Consider the following 21250-nt stretch of genomic DNA (forward strand, 5'->3'; position numbering starts at 1 on the left):
TCCTTGAAACAATCATTTTACTTTATTTTGTTTCTAAATTCTTCCTGAAAAATTCATTTTTTTGTATTTTTTTTTCTAAAGTCTCCCTGAAAAAAAAAAAAAAATCAAATCAGTGGGAGATTAATATTGCCCTTTCTGCTTGTGTGCCAGTCTTGACTCCTGGGTGTGCCATCTCTCTCTCTCTCTCCAATTGTGGGCCATAGAAAGCCTATTAATTTTTTTGCTTGATTTGGGTTCCAAAATCTACCTGAAAAAATCACTAAATCAATCAGTGGGAGATAAATATTGGCCTCTGGGCTTGTGTGCCACTCCTGACTCCTGTGTGCGTCCTCTCTCACTCAGTGGGCCATAGAAAGCCTATTTTTTTTTTATTTGTTTTCTAAATTCTCCCTGAAACAATCATTTTATTTTATTTTGTTTCTAAATTCTTCCTGAAAAATTCATTTTTTTGTATTTTTTTTTCTAAAGTCTCCCTGAAAAAAAAAAAAAAAATCAAATCAGTGGGAGATTAATATTGCCCTTTCTGCTTGTGTGCCAGTCTTGACTCCTGGGTGTGCCATCTCTCTCTCTCTCCAATTGTGGGCCATAGAAAGCCTATTAATTTTTTTGCTTGATTTGGGTTCCAAAATCTACCTGAAAAAATCACTAAATCAATCAGTGGGAGATAAATATTGGCCTCTGGGCTTGTGTGCCACTCCTGACTCCTGTGTGCGTCCTATCTCACTCAGTGGGCCCTACAAAGCCTATTTTTTTTTTATTTGTTTTCTAAATTCTCCCTGAAACAATCATTTTATTTTATTTTGTTTCTAAATTCTTCCTGAAAAATTCATTTTTTTGTATTTTTTTTTCTAAAGTCTCACTGAAAAAAAAAAAAAAATCAAATCAGTGGGAGATTAATATTGCCCTTTCTGCTTGTGTGCCAGTCTTGACTCCTGGGTGTGCCATCTCTCTCTCTCCAATTGTGGGCCATAGAAAGCCTATTAATTTTTTTGCTTGATTTGGGTTCCAAAATCTAGCTGAAAAAATCACTAAATCAATCTGTGGGAGATAAATATTGGTCTCTGGGCTTGTGTGCCACTCCTGACTCCTGTGTGCGTCCTCTCTCACTCAGTGGGCCCTACAAAGCCTATTTTTTTTTAATTTGTTTTCTAAATTCTCCCTGAAACAATCATTTTATTTTATTTTGTTTCTAAATTCTTCCTGAAAAATTCATTTTTTTGTATTTTTTTTTCTAAAGTGTCCCTGAAAAAAAAAAAAAAATCAAATCAGTGGGAGATTAATATTGCCCTTTCTGCTTGTGTGCCATTCTTGACTCCTGGGTGTGCCATCTCTCTCGCTCTCCAATTGTGGGCCATAGAAAGCCTATTAATTTTTTTGCTTGATTTGGGTTCCAAAATCTACCTGAAAAAATCACTAAATCAATCAGTGGGAGATAAATATTGGCCTCTGGGCTTGTGTGCCACTCCTGACTCCTGTGTGCGTCCTCTCTCACTCAGTGGGCCCTAAAAAGCCTATTTTTTTTTAATTTGTTTTCTAAATTCTCCCGGAAACAATCATTTTATTTTATTTTGTTTCTAAATTCTTCCTGAAAAATTCATTTTTTTGTATTTTTTTTTTCTAAAGTCTCCCTGAAAAAAAAAAAATAAATCAAATCAGTGGGAGATTAATATTGCCCTTTCTGCTTGTGTGCCAGTCTTGACTCCTGGGTGTGCCATCTCTCTCTCTCCAATTGTGGGCCATAGAAAGCCTATTAATTTTTTTGCTTGATTTGAGTTCCAAAATCTACCTGAAAAAATCACTAAATCAATCAGTGGGAGATAAATATTGGCCTCTGGGCTTGTGTGCCACTCCTGACTCCTGTGTGCGTCCTCTCTCACTCAGTGGGCCATAGAAAGCCTATTTTTTTTTAATTTGTTTTCTAAATTCTCCCTGAAACAATCATTTCATTTTATTTGGTTTATAAATTCTTCCTTAACCCCTTCCCGACCCATGACGCCACGTAGGCGTCATGAAAGTCGGTGCCATTCCGACCCATGACGCCTATGCGGCGTCATGGAAAGATCGCGTCCCTGCAGATCGGGTGAAAGGGTTAACTCCCATTTCACCCGATCTGCAGGGACAGGGGGAGTGGTAGTTTAGCCCAGGGGGGGTGGCTTCACCCCCTCGTGGCTACGATCGCTCTGATTGGCTGTTGAAAGTGAAACTGCCAATCAGAGCGATTTGTAATATTTCACCTATTATAACGGGTGAAATATTACAATCCAGCCATGGCCGATGCTGAAATATCATCGGCCATGGCTGGAAATACTAGTGTGCCCCCACCCCACCCCACCGATCGCCCCCCCCAGCCCTCCGATCTGGCCGGTACACTGCTCCGGCTCCCCTCCGTCCAGTGCTCCGCTCCCCCCCGTGCTCTTGTCCGCTCCCCCCGTCCTCCAATCACCCCCCCGTGCTCCAATCACCCCCCCTGCACTCCGATCCACCCCCCCCGGTGCTCCGTTCCACCCCCCGTGCTCCATTCCAGCCCCCCCGTGCTCCGTTCCACGCCCCCCGTGCTCCGTTCCACCCCTCCCGCACTCCGATTCCCCCCCTTGCTCCGATCCCCCCCCCGTGGTACCCCCCCACCCCATCATACTTACCGATCCAGCCGGGGTCCCGTCCGTCTTCTCCCTGGGCGCCGCCATCTTCCAAAATGGCGGGCGCATGCGCAGTGCGCCCGCCGAATCTGCCGGCGGGCAGATTCGTTCCAAAGTGCATTTTGATCACTGAGATAGATTATATCTCAGTGATCAAAATAAAAAAAATAATAAATTGTTAGGGGTCGAGTTCCCGCTTCTGCACTGGGGGAATCTCGAGCCACTTCCGCTGCGGTCTCCCATTCTTGTCCAGCCGCAGTGGAGCCTGCTCAGCAAGGACGTCGGTCCCAGCGTCTTGCTCATTCTCACTCTGTTCAGAGAGTTAGTGCTGCTTCTCCAGTCTCTGCCATTAAAGTCAGTACTGGTCAGCAGCGAGCGGACTTCTCTGGGACTAAGTCCTTGTCTGCATGTACTGAGCATGCCCAGCTTAAGGTCTCCCGTTGGAGATCGAGGGTCATGTGCTCAGGCTCTGCAGCACATTCCATTGGTCCTCTTGGCAGGTCCTAGAAGGGCAAAAGTGCTGTGGCCACTTCCTGTGCTGCTCCTATATAAACTGCGCATGACCGCACGGCCATGCGCTAGTATTGTCTTGTTATTATGTGTGTGTGTAGATGGATGTATGTCGAAGGATGAAAGCTCCTAAATATCCCTCCCTAGTGTTGTTGACTGTTCGCGGATGATGGTAGCTATCTAGCGCCCGACTTGCCATCTACACGATACACACATCTCAGCGTCCTATAGCTGTGCCTGCCAGTACGGCGCCGTGCGCTTGCCTTGCGCTTTCCATACCCGAGTCTGGGTGGTTAGTGGCGTCCGTTAGTGCGGCATCGCTCGCACTCTTGTGCACATATTTGTCCTAAGGTTCTCTACACACCCAGTTGCGGTGTTACGCCAGCAAGGGTCTAATCGGGCTTCAATCCCTTCTGGGGTTAAGTCCGCTGACCACTTGCTCGCGCTCTAGTGCGGTACTGCGGTCCTGTGAGTTAACAGGATCGCTTTCTTCACGCTGGGTGAGGTTTAACCCACGCGTGTATACTTTAGTGTACCGCCATATTGTCTGCCAATTACTAGCAGCAGGTCTCCACCTGCACGGTGGACCCCGGACTGCGAACGCACCTTTATCATCTGTCTTGGTGCGTTCCGCCAGTCCTAACAGAATACTAGCGCCAGGGTCTGGCTAGTAAAATGGCGGACGACCAGCGTTTACAGCGGTACATCCAGCAGCTGGAGGGAAGGTTGGCGGCTCTTGAGCGTACAACCTCAGCTGTGGATGTCACTGCTGTAGCTGTGCAGGCTGCAAGTGTAGCCGCAGCCAGTTTGTCCACTGCCACCCCTGCTCCGACTTTATCCCGTCTCCCACTACCTGACAAGTTTGCTGGAGAGAGCAAACATTGTCGTGGATTCGTGAGCCAGTGCTCTATCCATCTCGAGCTCCTGGCTGCACGTTTTCCTACAGAGCGGGCTAAGGTGGGATTTATTGTCTCGCTGTTGTCGGGCAGGGCGTTGGAGTGGGCTACGCCGCTGTGGGAGCGTGATGATCATGTGGTGCAGAGTGCTCCGTTGTTTCTGGGCACGCTGAAAAAGGTCTTTCTAGGACCTCAACTCACCCATGATACAGCGCTCCAACTACTGGCATTAACTCAGGGTGAGTCCTTGGTCAGCCATTTTTCCGTCCGATTCCGTACTTTAGCTTCCGAGCTGGAGTGGTCGGATAAAGCCCTTATCCCCATATTCTGGAGGGGCCTGGCTGACCATGTTAAGGACGCTCTGGCCACTAGGGAGATTCCTGCCACACTGGAGGAGTTAATATCTATTTCTACTCGTATAGACCTCCGTTTTAACGAGCGGAGGTTGGAACGAGCCCAGTGTAGGCAGAGGTTTCAGCTGGCTCCTACCTTCGCCAAACCTTTGAAATCTCCAGTCCAGGCATCTGAGTCACATGAGACCTTGGAGGTGACACGAGCGGGATCCAAGTCTCAGTCCGCTCGTGCACATAAGGTTCGTCATGTTTGCCAGCAGTCAGGACGTCTTGCCTCCAAGAGTCCTCAGCGGTCGGGGAAACGTCAGCGTCTAGTGGCAGTTGGAGGAGGTACACTAGACACGGCGACGTTTGCCTCAAAGTTGTCCTTCAAGGGGACAATTACCATAGGCCCATCCACTCTCACGGTCGAGCTATGCTTGGACTCTGGGGCAGAGGGTAACTTTATGTCCTCCGCCTTTGCCCAGCGTCACGCAATACCCTTGGTGATGCTTGCCCAGCCAGTGACCGTTCGAGTGGTAAATGGGTCAACACTACCTTCACAGATTACCCACCAAACCATTCCTTTCACCCTATCTGTGTCTCCATCACATCAGGAGATAATCTCCCTATTAGTCATTCCTGAGGGAATTGATGAGGTCCTGTTGGGGATGCCATGGCTTCGCTACCATTCTCCTCATATTGAGTGGTCCTCTGGGAGAATTTTGGGATGGAGTAAATCCTGTGAGGGTAGATGTCAGAGGGAGTGCGTTCAGGTTGCTACTACACAGGTACCCGCAGATCTTTCCTCTCTCCCCAAGCACTATTGGTCCCATGCAGACGTGTTCTCCAAAAGAGCTGCGGAGACCCTTCCGCCTCACCGCCCCTATGACTGTCCTATTGACCTCTTGCCTGGTGCTGAGCCTCCCCGGGGTCGAGTCTACCCGTTATCTCTCCCGGAGATGGAGGCAATGTCCCAGTATATTCAGGAGAATCTGGCAAGAGGATTCATTAGGAAGTCAGTGTCACCGGCAGGGGCTGGGTTCTTCTTCGTACAGAAGAAGACTGGAGACTTACGTCCATGCATCGACTACAGGGGTCTTAACGCCATTACCGTTAAGAACAAGTACCCATTACCCCTGATATCTGAGCTCTTTGATAGGCTACGGGGAGCAAAGGTATTTACAAAGTTAGATCTGCGGGGTGCTTACAACCTGATTCGCATCCGTGAGGGGGATGAATGGAAGACGGCTTTTAACACCAGGGATGGGCACTATGAATATCTAGTGATGCCCTTTGGGCTCTGTAATGCCCCAGCCGTTTTCCAAGACTTTGTGAACGACATCTTTCGGGATATGCTCACCACCTCGGTCGTAGTCTATCTGGATGACATTCTCATCTACTCTCCAGATATAGACTCCCATCGGAGAGATGTTCGCAAAGTCTTCGACCTCTTACGGGCAAACTCCCTCTACGCTAAGTTGGAGAAGTGTGTGTTTGAGCAGGAGTCCTTGCCTTTCCTTGGATATATCATTTCTGCCCAGGGTTTGGCTATTGATCCTGCCAAGCTACAGGCTGTAATGGACTGGCAGGAACCCCATTCTCTTAAAGCGGTGCAGCGCTTTATGGGGTTCATTAATTATTATCGCCAGTTCATTCCACACTTCTCAACTTTGGTAGCTCCCTTGGTCGCCCTCACCAAGAAGGGAGCAAATCCCAAGTTGTGGTCAGAGGAGGTCTCCAAGGCCTTTCTCTCGATTAAGTCACACTTCGCTAGCGCTCCCATCCTACATCGCCCCGATGTAGATAAACCATTCATCTTGGAGGTGGATGCCTCATCCGTTGGTGCTGGAGCAGTCCTTTTCCAAAAGGATGCTCAAGGTCGGAAGCATCCTTGCTTCTTCTTCTCCAAGACCTTCACACCAGCGGAGAGGAATTATTCCATCGGGGACAGGGAGTTGCTAGCCATGAAGTTGGCTTTTTCAGAGTGGAGACACCTCTTGGAGGGAGCTCGCTTTCCCTTCCAAGTCTTCACTGACCACAAGAACTTGGTGTATATACAGACGGCCCAGCGGCTGAATTCTCGCCAGGCTAGATGGTCCCTGTTCTTCTCCCGGTTCCATTTTACTCTCCATTTTCTCTCCGGGGAGAAGAACGTTCGTGCCGACGCTCTCTCCCGCTCCGTAGTGTCATCTGAGGAGGAGGAGGAGGAGCCTCGGCTTATTGTCCCTTCTGAGAGCCTGAGAACTGTAGCTCCGGTTTCGCTAGAGTCTGTGCCCCCGGGCAAGACTTTCGTGCCAGCTAACTTGCGACCGGAGGTTCTCTCTTGGGCTCACTCCTCCAGAGTGGGGGGGCATTTTGGGATCAAGAGGACATCAGAGCTTTTGGCGAGAACATACTGGTGGCCGCATATGGCCCGAGATGTCAGGGACTACATTCAGGCGTGCGTTTCTTGCGCCCAGAATCGGTCTCCTCGGCAACGGCCTGCTGGGTTGCTTTACCCTCTACCGGTGGCAGACAGGCCCTGGGAGATGGTCGGAATGGACTTTGTGGTGGGTCTACCCAAGTCGCGTGGCTGCTCCATTATTTGGGTTGTCACTGACCATTTCTCTAAGATGGTGCATTTGGTGCCGCTTCCTCGGTTACCCTCAGCACGGGCCTTGGCGGTGTTGTTCGTTAAACACGTTTTCCGTTTGCATGGTATGCCTGATAAAATTGTCAGCGATCGGGGTCCCCAGTTCGCATCTCGGTTTTGGAGAGAGCTCTGCCGTTTACTCAGCATAGAGTTAAACCTCTTCTCTGCTTACCATCCCGAGACGAATGGGTTGGTGGAGAGAACCAACCAGACTCTGGTGACATATTTGCGACATTTCGTCTCTGCTAGGCAGGATGACTGGGCATCTTTGCTACCTTGGGCGGAATTTGCCCTGAACAACGCCGTAGCCGATTCCACTGGTCAAACTCCTTTTCTCCTTAATTACGGCCAGCATCCGCGTGTCCCTGTGCCCATGCCCGTGTCCTCCACCGATTCTAGGGTGGCAGACTGGGCGGTGGAGGCACGTGACATCTGGGACCGCACACAGGATGCTATCCGGGCCTCCAAGGAGAGAATGAGGGTTTCGGCTGATACACACCGGCGCCCCGCTCCGGTCTTTGCTCCCGGCGACTTAGTGTGGCTCTCCGCCCGTAACATCAGGCTGCGAGTTGAGTCCACTAAGTTTGCTCCTCGCTACATTGGCCCGTTTAAAGTTCTGGAACAGGTCAACCCTGTGGTTTACCGTTTGGCCATTCCTCCACGCCTTGGTATCACCGATACCTTTCACGTTTCCCTCTTAAAGCCCGTTCGCTTGTCTCGGTTTTCTGAGTCATCTGCTGGGACATCGGGTTCATCCACGGATGAATTTGAGGTGAATGCTATTGTGGGAAGCAAGGTGGTACGTGGCAAAAAATTTTATTTGGTGGATTGGAAGGGTCATGGTCCAGAGGATAGAACCTGGGAGCCTGTGGAGCACATTCGGGCTCCGCAGCTCATTGCTGCCTTTGAACGTAGCGAGGCCCAAGGAGGGGGGGGCCCTAGGAGGGGGGGTAATGTTAGGGGTCGAGTTCCCGCTTCTGCACTGGGGGAATCTCGAGCCACTTCCGCTGCGGTCTCCCATTCTTGTCCAGCCGCAGTGGAGCCTGCTCAGCAAGGACGTCGGTCCCAGCGTCTTGCTCATTCTCACTCTGTTCAGAGAGTTAGTGCTGCTTCTCCAGTCTCTGCCATTAAAGTCAGTACTGGTCAGCAGCGAGCGGACTTCTCTGGGACTAAGTCCTTGTCTGCATGTACTGAGCATGCCCAGCTTAAGGTCTCCCGTTGGAGATCGAGGGTCATGTGCTCAGGCTCTGCAGCACATTCCATTGGTCCTCTTGGCAGGTCCTAGAAGGGCAAAAGTGCTGTGGCCACTTCCTGTGCTGCTCCTATATAAACTGCGCATGACCGCACGGCCATGCGCTAGTATTGTCTTGTTATTATGTGTGTGTGTAGATGGATGTATGTCGAAGGATGAAAGCTCCTAAATATCCCTCCCTAGTGTTGTTGACTGTTCGCGGATGATGGTAGCTATCTAGCGCCCGACTTGCCATCTACACGATACACACATCTCAGCGTCCTATAGCTGTGCCTGCCAGTACGGCGCCGTGCGCTTGCCTTGCGCTTTCCATACCCGAGTCTGGGTGGTTAGTGGCGTCCGTTAGTGCGGCATCGCTCGCACTCTTGTGCACATATTTGTCCTAAGGTTCTCTACATACCCAGTTGCGGTGTTACGCCAGCAAGGGTCTAATCGGGCTTCAATCCCTTCTGGGGTTAAGTCCGCTGACCACTTGCTCGCGCTCTAGTGCGGTACTGCGGTCCTGTGAGTTAACAGGATCGCTTTCTTCACGCTGGGTGAGGTTTAACCCACGCGTGTATACTTTAGTGTACCGCCATATTGTCTGCCAATTACTAGCAGCAGGTCTCCACCTGCACGGTGGACCCCGGACTGCGAACGCACCTTTATCATCTGTCTTGGTGCGTTCCGCCAGTCCTAACATAAATGACCCCCCCCCTTTGTCACCCCCATAGGTAGGGACAATAAAAAAATAAAGAAATTTTTTTTTTTCCACTAATGTTAGAATATCGTTAGGGGTAGGGTTAGGGTTAGGGTTAGGGCTAGGGGTAGGGTTAGGGGTAGGGTTAGGGGTAGGGTTAGGGGTAGGGGTAGGGGTAGGGTTAGGGTTAGGGTTAGGGCTAGGGGTAGGGTTAGGGCTAGGGTTAGGGTTTCGGTATGTGCACACGTATTCTGGTCCTCTGCGGATTTTTCCGCTGCGGATTTGATAAATCCGCAGTGCTAAACCGCTGCGGATTTATGGCGGATTTACCGCGGTTTTTCTGCGCATTTCACTGCGGTTTTACAACTGCGATTTTCTATTTGAGCAGTTGTAAAACCGCTGCGGAATCCGCACAAAGAAGTGACATGCTGCGGAATGTAAACCGCTGCGTTTCCGTGCAGTTTTTCCGCAGCATGGGCACAGCGATTTTTGTTTCCCGTAGGTTTACATTGAACTGTAAACTCATGGGAAACTGCTGCGGATCCGCAGCGTTTTCCGCAGCGTGTGCACATACCTTTAGAATTAGGCTATGTGCACACGGTGCGGATTTGGCTGCGGATTCGCAGCAGTGTTCAATCAGGTTTACAGTACCATGTAAACATATGAAAAACCAAATCCGCTGTGCCCATGGTGCGGAAAATACTGCGCGGAAACGCTGCGTTGTATTTTCCGCAGCATGTCAATTCTTTGTGCGGATTCCGCAGCGTTTTACACCTGTTCCTCAATAGGAATCCGCAGGTGAAATCCGCACAAAAAACACTGGAAATCCGCGGAAAATCCGCAGGTAAAACGCAGTGCCTTTTACCCGCGGATTTTTCAAAAATGGTGCGAAAATATCTCACACGAATCCGCAACGTGGGCACATAGCCTTAGGGTTAGGGTTGGAATTAGGGTTGTGGTTATGGTTAGGGGTGTGTTGGGGTTAGGGTTGTGGTTAGGGGTGTGTTGCGGTTAGGGTTGTGTTTAGGGTTATGGCTACAGTTGGGATTAGGGTTAGGGGTGTGTTGGGGTTAGTGTTGGAGGTAGAATTGAGGGGTTACCACTGTTTAGGCACATCAGGGGTCTCCAAACGCAACATGGCGCCACCATTGATTCCAGCCAATCTCGTATTCAAAAAGTCAAATGGTGCTCCCTCACTTCCGAGCCCTGACGTGTGCCCAAACAGTGGTTTACCCCCACATATGGGGTACCAGCATACTCAGGACAAACTGCGCAACAATTACTGGGGTCCAATTTCTCCTGTTACCCTTGTGAATCAAAAAAAATGCTTGCTAAAACATAATTTTTGAGGAAAGAAAAATTATTTTTTATTTTCACGGCTCTGCGTTGTAAACGTCTGTGAAGCACTTGGGGGTTCAAAGTGCTCACCACATATCTAGATAAGTTCCTTGGGGGGTCTAATTTCTAAAATGGGATCACTTGTGGGGGTTTCTACTGTTTAGGCACACCAGGGGCTCTGCAAACGCAACGTGACACCCGCAGACCATTCCATCAAAGTCTGCATTTCAAAAGTCACTACTTCCCTTCTGAGCCCCGACGTGTGCCCAAACAGTGGTTTACCCCCACTCATGGGGTATCAGCGTACTCAGGAGAAACTGGACAACAACTTTTGGGGTCCAATTTCTCCTGTAACCCTTGGGAAAATAAAAAATTCTGGGCTAAATAATTTTTTTTGAGGAAAGAAAACGTATTTATTATTTTCACGGCTCTGCATTATAAACTTCTATGAAGCACTTGGGGGTTCAAAGTGCTCACCACACATCTAGATAAGTTCCTTTCGGGGTCTAGTTTCCAAAATGGGGTCACTTGTGGGGGGTTTCTACTGTTTAGGCACATCAGGGGCTCTGCAAACGCAACGTGACGCCCGCAGAGCATTCCATCAAAGTCTGCATTTCAAAACGTCACTACTTCAATTCCAAGCCCCGGCATGTGCCCAAACAGTAGTTTACCCCCACATATGGGGTATCACCGTACTCAGGAGAAACTGGACAACAAATATTGGGGTCAAATTTCTCCTGTTACCCTTGGGAAAATTAAAAAATTCTGGGCTAAATAATTATTTTTGAGGAAAGAAAACGTATTTATTATTTTCACGGCTCTGCATTATAAACTTCTATGAAGCACTTGGGGGTTCAAAGTGCTCACCACACATCTAGATAAGTTCCTTTGGGGGTCTAGTTTCCAAAATGGGGTCACTTGTGGGGGGTTTCTACTGTTAAGCCACATCAGGGGCTCTGCAAACGCAACGTGACGCCCACAGAGCATTCCATCAAAGTCTGCATTTCAAAACGTCACTACTTCACTTCCGAGCCCCGGCATGTGCCCAAACAGTGATTTACCCCCACATATGGGGTATCATCGTACTCAGGAGAAACTGGACAACAACTTTTGGGGTCAAATTTCTCCTGTTACCCTTGGGAAAATAAAAAATTGCAGGCTAAAAGATCATTTTTGAGAAAATAATTTTTTTTTTTTTCATGGCTCTGCGTTATAAACTTCTGTGAAGCACTTGGGGGTTCAAAGTCCTCACCACACATCTAGATTAGTTCCTTTGGGGGTCTAGTTTCCAAAATGGTGTCATTTCTGGGGGATCTCCAATGTTTAGGCACACAGGGGCTCTCCAAACGTGACATGGTGTCCGCTAATGATTGGAGCTAATTTTTCATTTAAAAAGCCAAATGGCGTGCCATCCCTTCCGAGCCCTGCCGTGCGCCCAAACAGTGGTTTACCCCCACATATTGGGTATCTGCGTACTCAGGACAAACAGGACAACAATATTTGGGGTCCAATTTCTCCTATTATCCTTGGCAAAATAGGAAATTCCAGGCTAAAAAATCATTTTTGAGGAAAGAAAAATTATTTTTTATTTTCATGGCTCTGCGTTATAAACTTCTGTGAAGCACCTGGGGGTTTAAAGTGCTCAATATGCATCTAGATAAGTTCCTTGGGGGGTCTAGTTTCCAAAATGGGGTCACTTGTGGGGGAGCTCCAATGTTTAGGCACACAGGGGCTCTCCAAACGCGACATGGTGTCCGCTAACAATTGGAGCTAATTTTCCATTCAAAAAGTCAAATGGCGCGCCTTCCCTTCCGAGCCCTGCCGAGTGCCCAAACAGTGGTTTACCCCCACATATGAAGTATCGACGTACTCGGGAGAAATTGCCCAACAAATTTTATGATCCATTTTACCCTACTGCCCATGTGAAAATGAAAAAATTGAGGCGAAAAGAATTTTTTTGTGAAAAAAAAGTACTTTTTCATTTTTACAGATCAATTTGTGAAGCACCTGAGGGTTTAAAGTGCTCACTAGGCATCTAAATAAGTTCCTTGGGGGGTCTAGTTTCCAAAATGGGGTCACTTGTGGGGGAGCGCCAATGTTTAGGCACACAGGAGCTCTCCAAACGCGACATGGTGTCCGCTAACGATGGAAATAATTTTTCATTCAAAAAGTCAAATGGCGCTCCTTCCCTTCCGAGCCTTACCATGTGCCCAAACAGTGGTTTACCCCCACATGTGAGGTATTGGTGTACTCAGGAGAGATTGCCCAACACATTTTAGGATCCATTTTATCCTGTTGCCCATGTGAAAATGAAAAAATTGAGGCTAAAAGAATTTTTTTGTGAAAAAAAGTACTTTTTCATTTTTATGGATTAATTTGTGAAGCACCTGGGGGTTCAAAGTGCTCACTATGCATCTAGATAAGTTCATTGGGGCGTCTAGTTTCCAAAATGGGGTCACTTGTGGGGGAGCTCCAATTTTTAGGCACACGGGGGCTCTCCAAATGTGACATGGTGTCCGCTAAAGAGTGGAGCCAATTTTTGATTCAAAAAGTCAAATGGCGCTCCTTCCCTTCCAAGCCCTGCCGTGCGCCCAAACAGTGGTTTACCCCCACATATGAGGTATCAGCGTACTCAGGACAAATTGGACAACAACTTTCGTGGTTCAGTTTCTCCTTTTACCATTGGGAAAATAAAAAAATTGTTGCTAAAAGATAATTTTTGTGACTAAAAAGTTAAATGTTCATTTTTTCCTTCCATGTTGCTTCTGCTGCTGTGAAGCACCTGAAGGGTTAATAAACTTCTTGAATGTGGTTTTGAGTACCTTGAGGGGTGCAGTTTTTAGAATGGTGTCACTTTTGGGTATTTTCAGCCATATAGACCCCTCAAACTGACTTCAAATGTGAGGTGGTCCCTAAAAAAAATGGTTTTGTAAATTTCGTTGTAAAAATGACAAATCGCTGGTCAAATTTTAACCCTTATAACTTCCTAACAAAAAAAAATTTTGTTTCCAAAATTGTGCTGATGTAAAGTAAACATGTGGGAAATGTTATTTATTAACTATTTTGTGTCACATATCTCTCTGGTTTAACAGAATAAAAATTCAAAATGTGAAAATTGCTAAATTTTCAAAATTTTCGCCAAATTTCCGTTTTTATCACAAATAAATGCAGAATTTATTGACCTAAATTTACCACTAACATGAAGCCCAATATGTCACGAAAAAACAATCTCAGAACCGCTAGGATCCGTTGAAGCGTTCCTGAGTTATTACCTCATAAAGGGACACTGGTCAGAATTGCAAAAAACGGCAAGGTCTTTAAGGTCAAAATAGGCTGGGTCATGAAGGGGTTAAAAAATCATTTTTTTTTATTATTTTTTTTTTTCTAAAGTCTCCCTTTTAAAAAAAAACAAACAAATCAGTGGGAGATTAATATTTACATTTGCGCTTCAGTGACAGTCCTGCGTGTGTGGCATCTTTCTCATTTGCTGCCACCAACAACAGAGTGTGTAACATTGTGCCTGATTTTCGTTGTGGTCTCACCCACCTGTAAAGGGGTAGCTAAATCATACTGAAGTTATAGGTCACCGTGTAAGTTGTGTGACAGCAACAAATACCGTTAGTTTGTTTACGTTTTTAAAACAATGAGGAAGTCTGGTGGAAGAGGTCGTGGCCAGGGGCGTTCATTGTCAGCTGGTAATGAGGGTAGTGGTAGTGGTGGAGCATCAGGTGGTCGTGGGAAAAAAAATATTGCACCTAAGTCTGGAGCTGTGGAGCCAGGTTCGTCGTCTGGCTACACAAGGCCTCGAACGCTCCCTTTTCTGGGAGTAGGAAAACCGCTTTTAAAGCCGGAGCAGCAAGAGCAAGTTTTGGCTTATCTTGCTGACTCAGCCTCTAGCTCTTTTGCCTCCTCTCGTGAAACTGGTAAAAGTAAAAGCAGCGCGTCGTTAGTGGATGTTCACGGTCAGGGACAAGTCGCTTCCTTGTCCTCTTCAGCAAAAAGAACAACAGAGAAGAATGCAGCAGGCGACACAATGGGTTACTCCATGGAGCTCTTTACACATACCGTCCCTGGCTTAGAAAGTGAAGCAGTTAACAGTCCATGCCCATTACAAGTTGAATCTGACATGGAGTGCACTGATGCACAGCCACAGCCAGACTACTATGCTGGTCCTTTGACTCAGACCACAACATTGCCCTCGCAGGGTGCTGATCAAGAATCAGACCCTGATGAGACTATGTTGCCCCATCACGAACGCTATACCACCGACCGACACGGTGACACAGACGAAGTTGCACACGAGCTACAAGAAGAGGTAATAGATGACCCAGTTCTTGACCCCGATTGGCAGCCATTGGGGGAACAGGATGCAGGCGGCAGCAGTTCTGAAGCGGAGGAGGAGGGGCCGCAGCAGGCATCAACATCGCAACAGGTTCCATCTGCCGGGCCCGTATCTTACCCAAAACGCGTGGCAAAGTCAAAACCTGTTGGAGGACAGCGTGGCCATCCGGTTAAAGCTCAGTCTGCAATGCCTGAAAAGGTATCCGATGCTAGAAAGAGTGCAGTCTGGCATTTTTTTAAACAACATCCAATTGATCAGCGCAAAGTCATCTGTCAAAAATGTTCAACTACCTTAAGCAGAGGGCAGAATCTGAAAAGTCTCAATACAAGTTGCATGCATAGACATTTAACCACCATGCATTTGCAAGCTTGGACTAACTACCAAACGTCCCTTAAGGTTGTAGCACCCTCGGCCAATGAAGCTAGTCATCAACTCAACATCCCTTCCGGCAGTGTAGGGCCACCATTTTCTGCACCACCTGCAGTATCTGTGCAGGTTTCTTTGCCAGGCCAAAGCAGTCAGGGTCAGGGAATCACCAGTTTCGTAGTAGGAAACACTGCATCTAGGGCACCGGCGGCAACAATACCATCTCCCACCGTCTCTCAGTCTGCCATGTCCACCGGCACCCCCGCTAGTTCCACGATCTCCAGCTCTCCAGTCCAGCTCACCCTACATGAGACTATGGTTAGAAAAAGGAAGTACTTAGCCTCGCATCCGCGTACACAGGGTTTGAACGCCCACATAGCTAGACTAATCTCGTTAGAGATGATGCCCTACCGGTTAGTTGAAAGCGAAGCTTTCAAAGCCCTGATGGACTACGCTGTACCACGCTACGAGCTACCCAGTCGACACTTTTTTTCCAGAAAAGCCATCCCAGCCCTCCACCAGCATGTTAAAGAGCGCATCGTCCATGCACTCAGGCAATCTGTGAGCACAAAGGTGCACCTGACAACAGATGCATGGACCAGTAGGCATGGCCAGGGACGTTACGTGTCCATCACGGCACACTGGGTAAATGTGGTGGATGCAGGGTCCACAGGGGACAGCAAGTTTGGGACAGTTCTGCCTAGCCCACGGTCTAGGAAACAGTTGGCTGTAGCCGTTCGCACCCCCTCCTCCTCCTCCTCGTCCTCCTGCAGAAGTGAGACCTCGTCCACAGACCGCAGTCGTACAACCACTCCATCCGCAGCTGCCACTGTTGCACACCAGGTCTCCCATTATGGGGCAGCTACTGGCAAACGTCAGCAGGCTGTATTGGCTATGAAGTGTTTGGGCGACAACAGACACACCGCTGAAGTTCTGTCCGAGTTCTTGCAGAAAGAAACGCAGTCGTGGCTGGGCATTGTAGATCTTGAGGCAGGCAAGGTAGTGAGTGATAACGGAAGGAATTTCATGGCTGCCATCTCCCTTTCCCAACTGAAACACATTCCTTGCCTGGCTCACACCTTAAACCTGGTGGTGCAGTGCTTCCTGAAAAGTTATCCGGGGTTATCCGACCTGCTCCTCAAAGTGCGTGGACTTTGCTCACATATCCGCCGTTCGCCCGTACACTCCAGCCGTATGCAGACCTATCAGCGTTCTTTGAACCTTCCCCGGCATCGCCTAATCATAGACGTTGCAACAAGGTGGAACTCAACACTGCACATGCTTCAGAGACTGTGTGAACAGAGGCGGGCTGTTATGTTTTTGTGGGAGGATACACATACACGGGCAGGCAGTAGGATGGCAAACATGGAGTTGTCAGGTGTGCAGTGGTCGAAGATTCAAGACATGTGTCAAGTCCTTCAGTGTTTTGAGGAATGCACACGGCTGGTTAGTGCAGACAACGCCATAATAAGCATGAGCATCCCCCTAATGCGTCTGCTGATGCAAAGTTTGACGCACATAAAGGATCAGGCGTCTGCAGCTGAGGAAGAGGAAAGCCTTGATGACAGTCAGCCATTGTCTGGCCAGGGCAGTGTACAGGACGAGTTAGCGGGCGAACAGGAGGAGGAGGACGAGGAGGATGATGGGGATGATTATATTTTTAATGAGGAAGCTTTTCCGGGGCCAGTGGAAATTGTTGGCGCGGCAAGGCCGGGTTCTGGTTTTTGGAGGGACACAAGTGACGTGGATTTGCCTGAAACTGCCCCTCAACCAAGCACAACCACAGATTTGAGAACTGGAACTTTGGGCCACATGGCGGATTATGCCTTACGTATCCTCAAAAGGGACACACGCATAACAAAAATGATGAACGATGACGATTACTGGTTGGCCTGCCTCCTTGATCCTCGCTATAAAGGCAAATTGCAAAATATAATGCCACATGAGAACTTGGAACTAATATTAGCAACCAAACAATCAACTCTTATTGACCGTTTGCTTCTGGCATTCCCTGCACACAGCGCCCGTGATCGTTCTAACACGAGCTGCAGGGGCCAGCAGACCAGAGGTGTTAGAGGGGCAGAAATCAGAAGTGGCGTTGGCCAGAGGGGTTTTCTGACCAGGTTGTGGAGTGATTTTGCTATGACCGCAGACAGGACAGGTACTGCAGCATCAATTCAAAGTGACAGGAGAAAACATTTGTCCAGTATGGTTACTAACTATTTTTCATCCCTTATCGACGTTCTCCCTCAACCGTCATTCCCATTTGATTACTGGGCATCCAAATTAGACACCTGGCCAGAATTGGCAGAATATGCATTGCAGGAGCTTGCTTGCCCGGCAGCTAGTGTCCTATCAGAAAGAGTATTCAGTGCTGCAGGTTCAATACTAACAGAAAAAAGGACTCGTCTGGCTACCCAAAATGTAGATGATCTAACCTTCATTAAAATGAACCACAACTGGATTTCGAAATCTTTTGCCCCACCTTGCCCGGCTGACACCTAGCTTTCCTATGTAAAGGTCTTGCCTGTGGACTATTCTGAACGACTTTTCCAATCTCGTAATTTGCAGCACCTGATTGTCCAGCATCCGACATGTTAACACCTCCCTAAATGGCCAAAGTCCCCACACGGGGCCGTGGTATCGCCACTTGGCGCCAGCACCCGTGAGAGTACTGTTTGTCTGAAGAGGTGGGTGTGCTCGCTTTTTGTCGACGGCACTGCCACTAGGTCCCTCATAGTACAATAAAGTGTCTGGCGGTGGTGGTGCGCACCCAACGTCAGACACACCGTTGTAATATGAGGGGCCCTGGGCCTGTACCGCCGGCCACAAGACAGTCCCCCCCCAGGTCAAACAGTGCTCTACGACTTGCAAAATTTTCTCTCACAGCTCCACCAATGTTTAGTCTATGCGCTGACATCCTTCAATGCCTGGCACTGTCAATACCATTGTATTGACATTTTTCTTATGTTAGGCCTTCGAAGCCTGTCTGCGGTCACTCCTTCCACTAGGCCTCCACTGACCTGTCTACTGCTGCCCGTGTTCCCCTGGAACCAATTTTAAATTGCCTACAGCCAGCCCAATTTATTATGTTAGGGCTTCGAAGCCTGTCTGCGGTCCCTCCTTCCACTAGGCCTCCACTGACCTGTCTACTGCCGCCCGTGTTCCCCTGGAACCAATTTTAAATTGCCTACAGCCAGCCCAATTTATTATGTTAGGGCTTCGAAGCCTGTCTGCGGTCCCTCCTTCCACTAGGCCTCCACTGACCTGTCTACTGCTGCCCGTGTTCCCCTGGAACCAATTTTAAATTGCCTACAGCCAGCCCAATTTATTATGTTAGGGCTTCGAAGCCTGTCTGCGGTCCCTCCTTCCACTAGGCCTCCACTGACCTGTCTACTGCTGCCCGTGTACCCCTTGAACCAACATCAGAAAATATAAAAATAAGTATTTTGCTTATAAAAAAGAAAATACTGGAGAGATATCAAATGCAGACATTTTAACATTAAAAACAAATACATACATCAAAAATCTGGTACAGTACTAAAAATGGCCACCAGCTACAATAACTTTCTCCTGCAAGTAGTTAACTGAAAGTTTTTTTCAATTTAAAACACAGATATGGCATCCACCGAGTGTTGTCCTGTCGCGTCTTCTTTATATTATTGCCAAGAAGATGCAAAACAATGAAAATAATAAAATCATTATTTACCAAAAAAATAGAGTAAGTCAAAACCACATTGCAAATAAACATTCATTACAAATAAAGAAGCAGGGCGCGTCCGAGGGTGAGTATATACCTAATAAGAATATAATCACCCTCGGACGCGCCCTGCTTCTTTCCGACAGCCTTCCTTCCTAAGAATCAGCCCTTCCGTGGTGTAGAGAGAGGGTTTGTTACACTCCAAGGTGTTCCCCAGGTTGCCTTTCCTGAGCTTCGATCTTCATGCTCTCGTTTAGTAGTTGTCGGAAAGTAGGCTGCATTAGGCCTACAAATTGGGTATGGGGTGGAGAGAGATGGTGTGTTACACTCCAAGGTGTTCCCCAGGTTTCCTTGCCATTGCTTCGGTCTTCCGACTCTCGTTTAGTAGTTGTAGAAAACTACACTGCATTAGGCCTACAAAATGGGTATCGGGTGGAGAGAGATGGTGTGTTACACTCCAAGGTGTTCCCCAGGTTTCCTTGCCATTGCTTCGGTCTTCCGACTCTCGTTTAGTAGTTGTAGAAAACTACACTGCATTAGGCCTACAAAATGGGTATGGGGTGGAGAGAGATGGTGTGTTCCACTCCAAGGTGTTCTCCAGGTTGCCTTTTCTTGGCTTCTATCTTCAGGCTCTCGTTAAATTGTGGTTAAATGGAACAACTGCATTTGGCGTACTAGTTGGTTTGGGGCCTACTAACAGTGTCTGCCGCTCCTTGCTGTTCTCCTGGTTTCCTGTCCTGAAATTCCGTTTTCAGGCGCTCGTTAAGTAGTTGTTAATGTTAGACTGCATTTGGCCTACTAGTTGGGTTGGGGCCTACTATCGGTGTCTGCCACTCCTTGCTGTTCTCCTCCACTGAACAAAGCTGTGCCGCCTGTTTACTACGGTTGCCAATTTTGAACTGCATTTCGACTACTTACTGATTTGGGCCTACTCTCTGTGTCAGCCTCTCATTCCAGTTGTCCTCCACTGCAATACCCCCTGGTTATTCCTGTGTTACCAATTTTGAACTGCATTTAGCTAACTTTATTCTTTGGGCCTATATCTGTGTTTCCTCCTCATCCTGCCCATTGCCCAGCCAGTGATAGATGAGTCTGCTGGTACATTGACCCATAACGCAACATTCCCCGTGCACGCTACACAACAACATTGTGACCCTGCTGAAAGTCAGGTTGCTCTTCCCGCATACCATACCACCTTACACGGGGACAAAGAGGAAGGTGCAGATGAAAGTGCAGGTTCCTTCATCAGGTGGGGGGAGGAATACTAGTTGGCGACGTCACTGGCACAGGGCCTCTCATAGTACGCAAAAGTGTTGCTGCCGGTGGGAGGCGCCCCCGCCGTGCAAACACACCGCTGTACTTTGAGGGGCCCTGTGCCAGTGCCAATGTCAACGAGTGGGCCCCCCCTGCTTGCTCAGGTTCACAGCACTTGCAAAGTTGAAATACTTACCTCTCCCTGCTCCACTGCCGTGACGTGGTCCAGATTTCCTGGGCCCACTAATTACTTGAACCAGCCCTACCCACCACAACTTTAGCCAAATGACCCCCAATTTCAAATGCCTTCCAATTATTATAAGGTAAATTACGCTTGACAAGCTTCATTAAGAAGAATGGATGGTTTTGACATTAAAATGGGCACTCTAGGTGTTTTCCTGGCCCCCACTCACTGCCGACTATGCTGCCCCATTGACTTGCATTGGGTTTCGTGTTTCGGTCGATCCCGACTTTACGTCATAATCGGCCGATTTCACTCGACCCGACTTTTGAGATAGTCGGGTTTCGCGAAACCCGGCTCGACTCTAAAAAGGTCAAGGTCGCTCAACTCTAATCTAAACCCTAACCCTAACTTTAGCCCCAACCCTAACCCTAGCCCTAACCCTAGCCCTAACCCTAACCCTAGCCCTAACCCTAGCCCTAACCCTAGCCCTAACTCTATACCTAACCCTAGCCCTAACCCTAGCCCTAATCCTAACCCTAACCCTAGCCCTAACCCTAGCCCTATCCCTAGCCCTAATCCTAGCCCTAACTCTAGCCCTAACCCTAGCCCTAACCCTAATCCTAACCCTAGCCCTAACCCTAGCCCTAACCCTAGCCCTAATGGGAAAATGGAAATAAATACATTTTTTCAATTTTTCTCTAACTAAGGGGGTGATGAAGGGGGGTTTGATTTACTTTTATAGCGAGTTTTTTAGCGGATTTTTATGATTGGCAGCCGTCACACACTGAAAGACGCTTTTTATTGCAAAAAATATTTTTTGCGTTACCAAATTTTGAGAGCTATAAGTTTTCCATATTTTGGTCCACAGAGTCATGTCAGGTCTTGTTTTTTGCGGGACGAGTTGACGTTTTTATTGGTAACATTTTCGGGCACGTGACATTTTTTGATCGCTTTTTATTCTGATTTTTGTGAGGAAGAATGACCAAAAACCAGCTATTCATGAATTTCTTTTGGGGGAGGCGTTTATACCGTTCCGCGTTTGGTAAAATTGATGAAGCAGTTTTATTCTTCGGGTCAGTACGATTACAGCGACACCTCATTTATATCATTTTTTTATGTTTTGGCG

General features: G+C 48.0%; 1 long non-coding RNA gene across 1 annotated transcript in view; it reads right to left on the reverse strand.

The window, feature by feature from the left end:
- LOC138658094 (uncharacterized) overlaps positions 1-21250 on the reverse strand; it is a 361280-nt gene that overhangs the window by 260980 nt on the left and 79050 nt on the right. The window lies entirely within an intron of this gene.

The sequence above is a fragment of the Ranitomeya imitator genome, chromosome 1, assembly GCF_032444005.1.
Source record: "Ranitomeya imitator isolate aRanImi1 chromosome 1, aRanImi1.pri, whole genome shotgun sequence".
Lineage (NCBI taxonomy): Eukaryota > Metazoa > Chordata > Amphibia > Anura > Dendrobatidae > Ranitomeya > Ranitomeya imitator.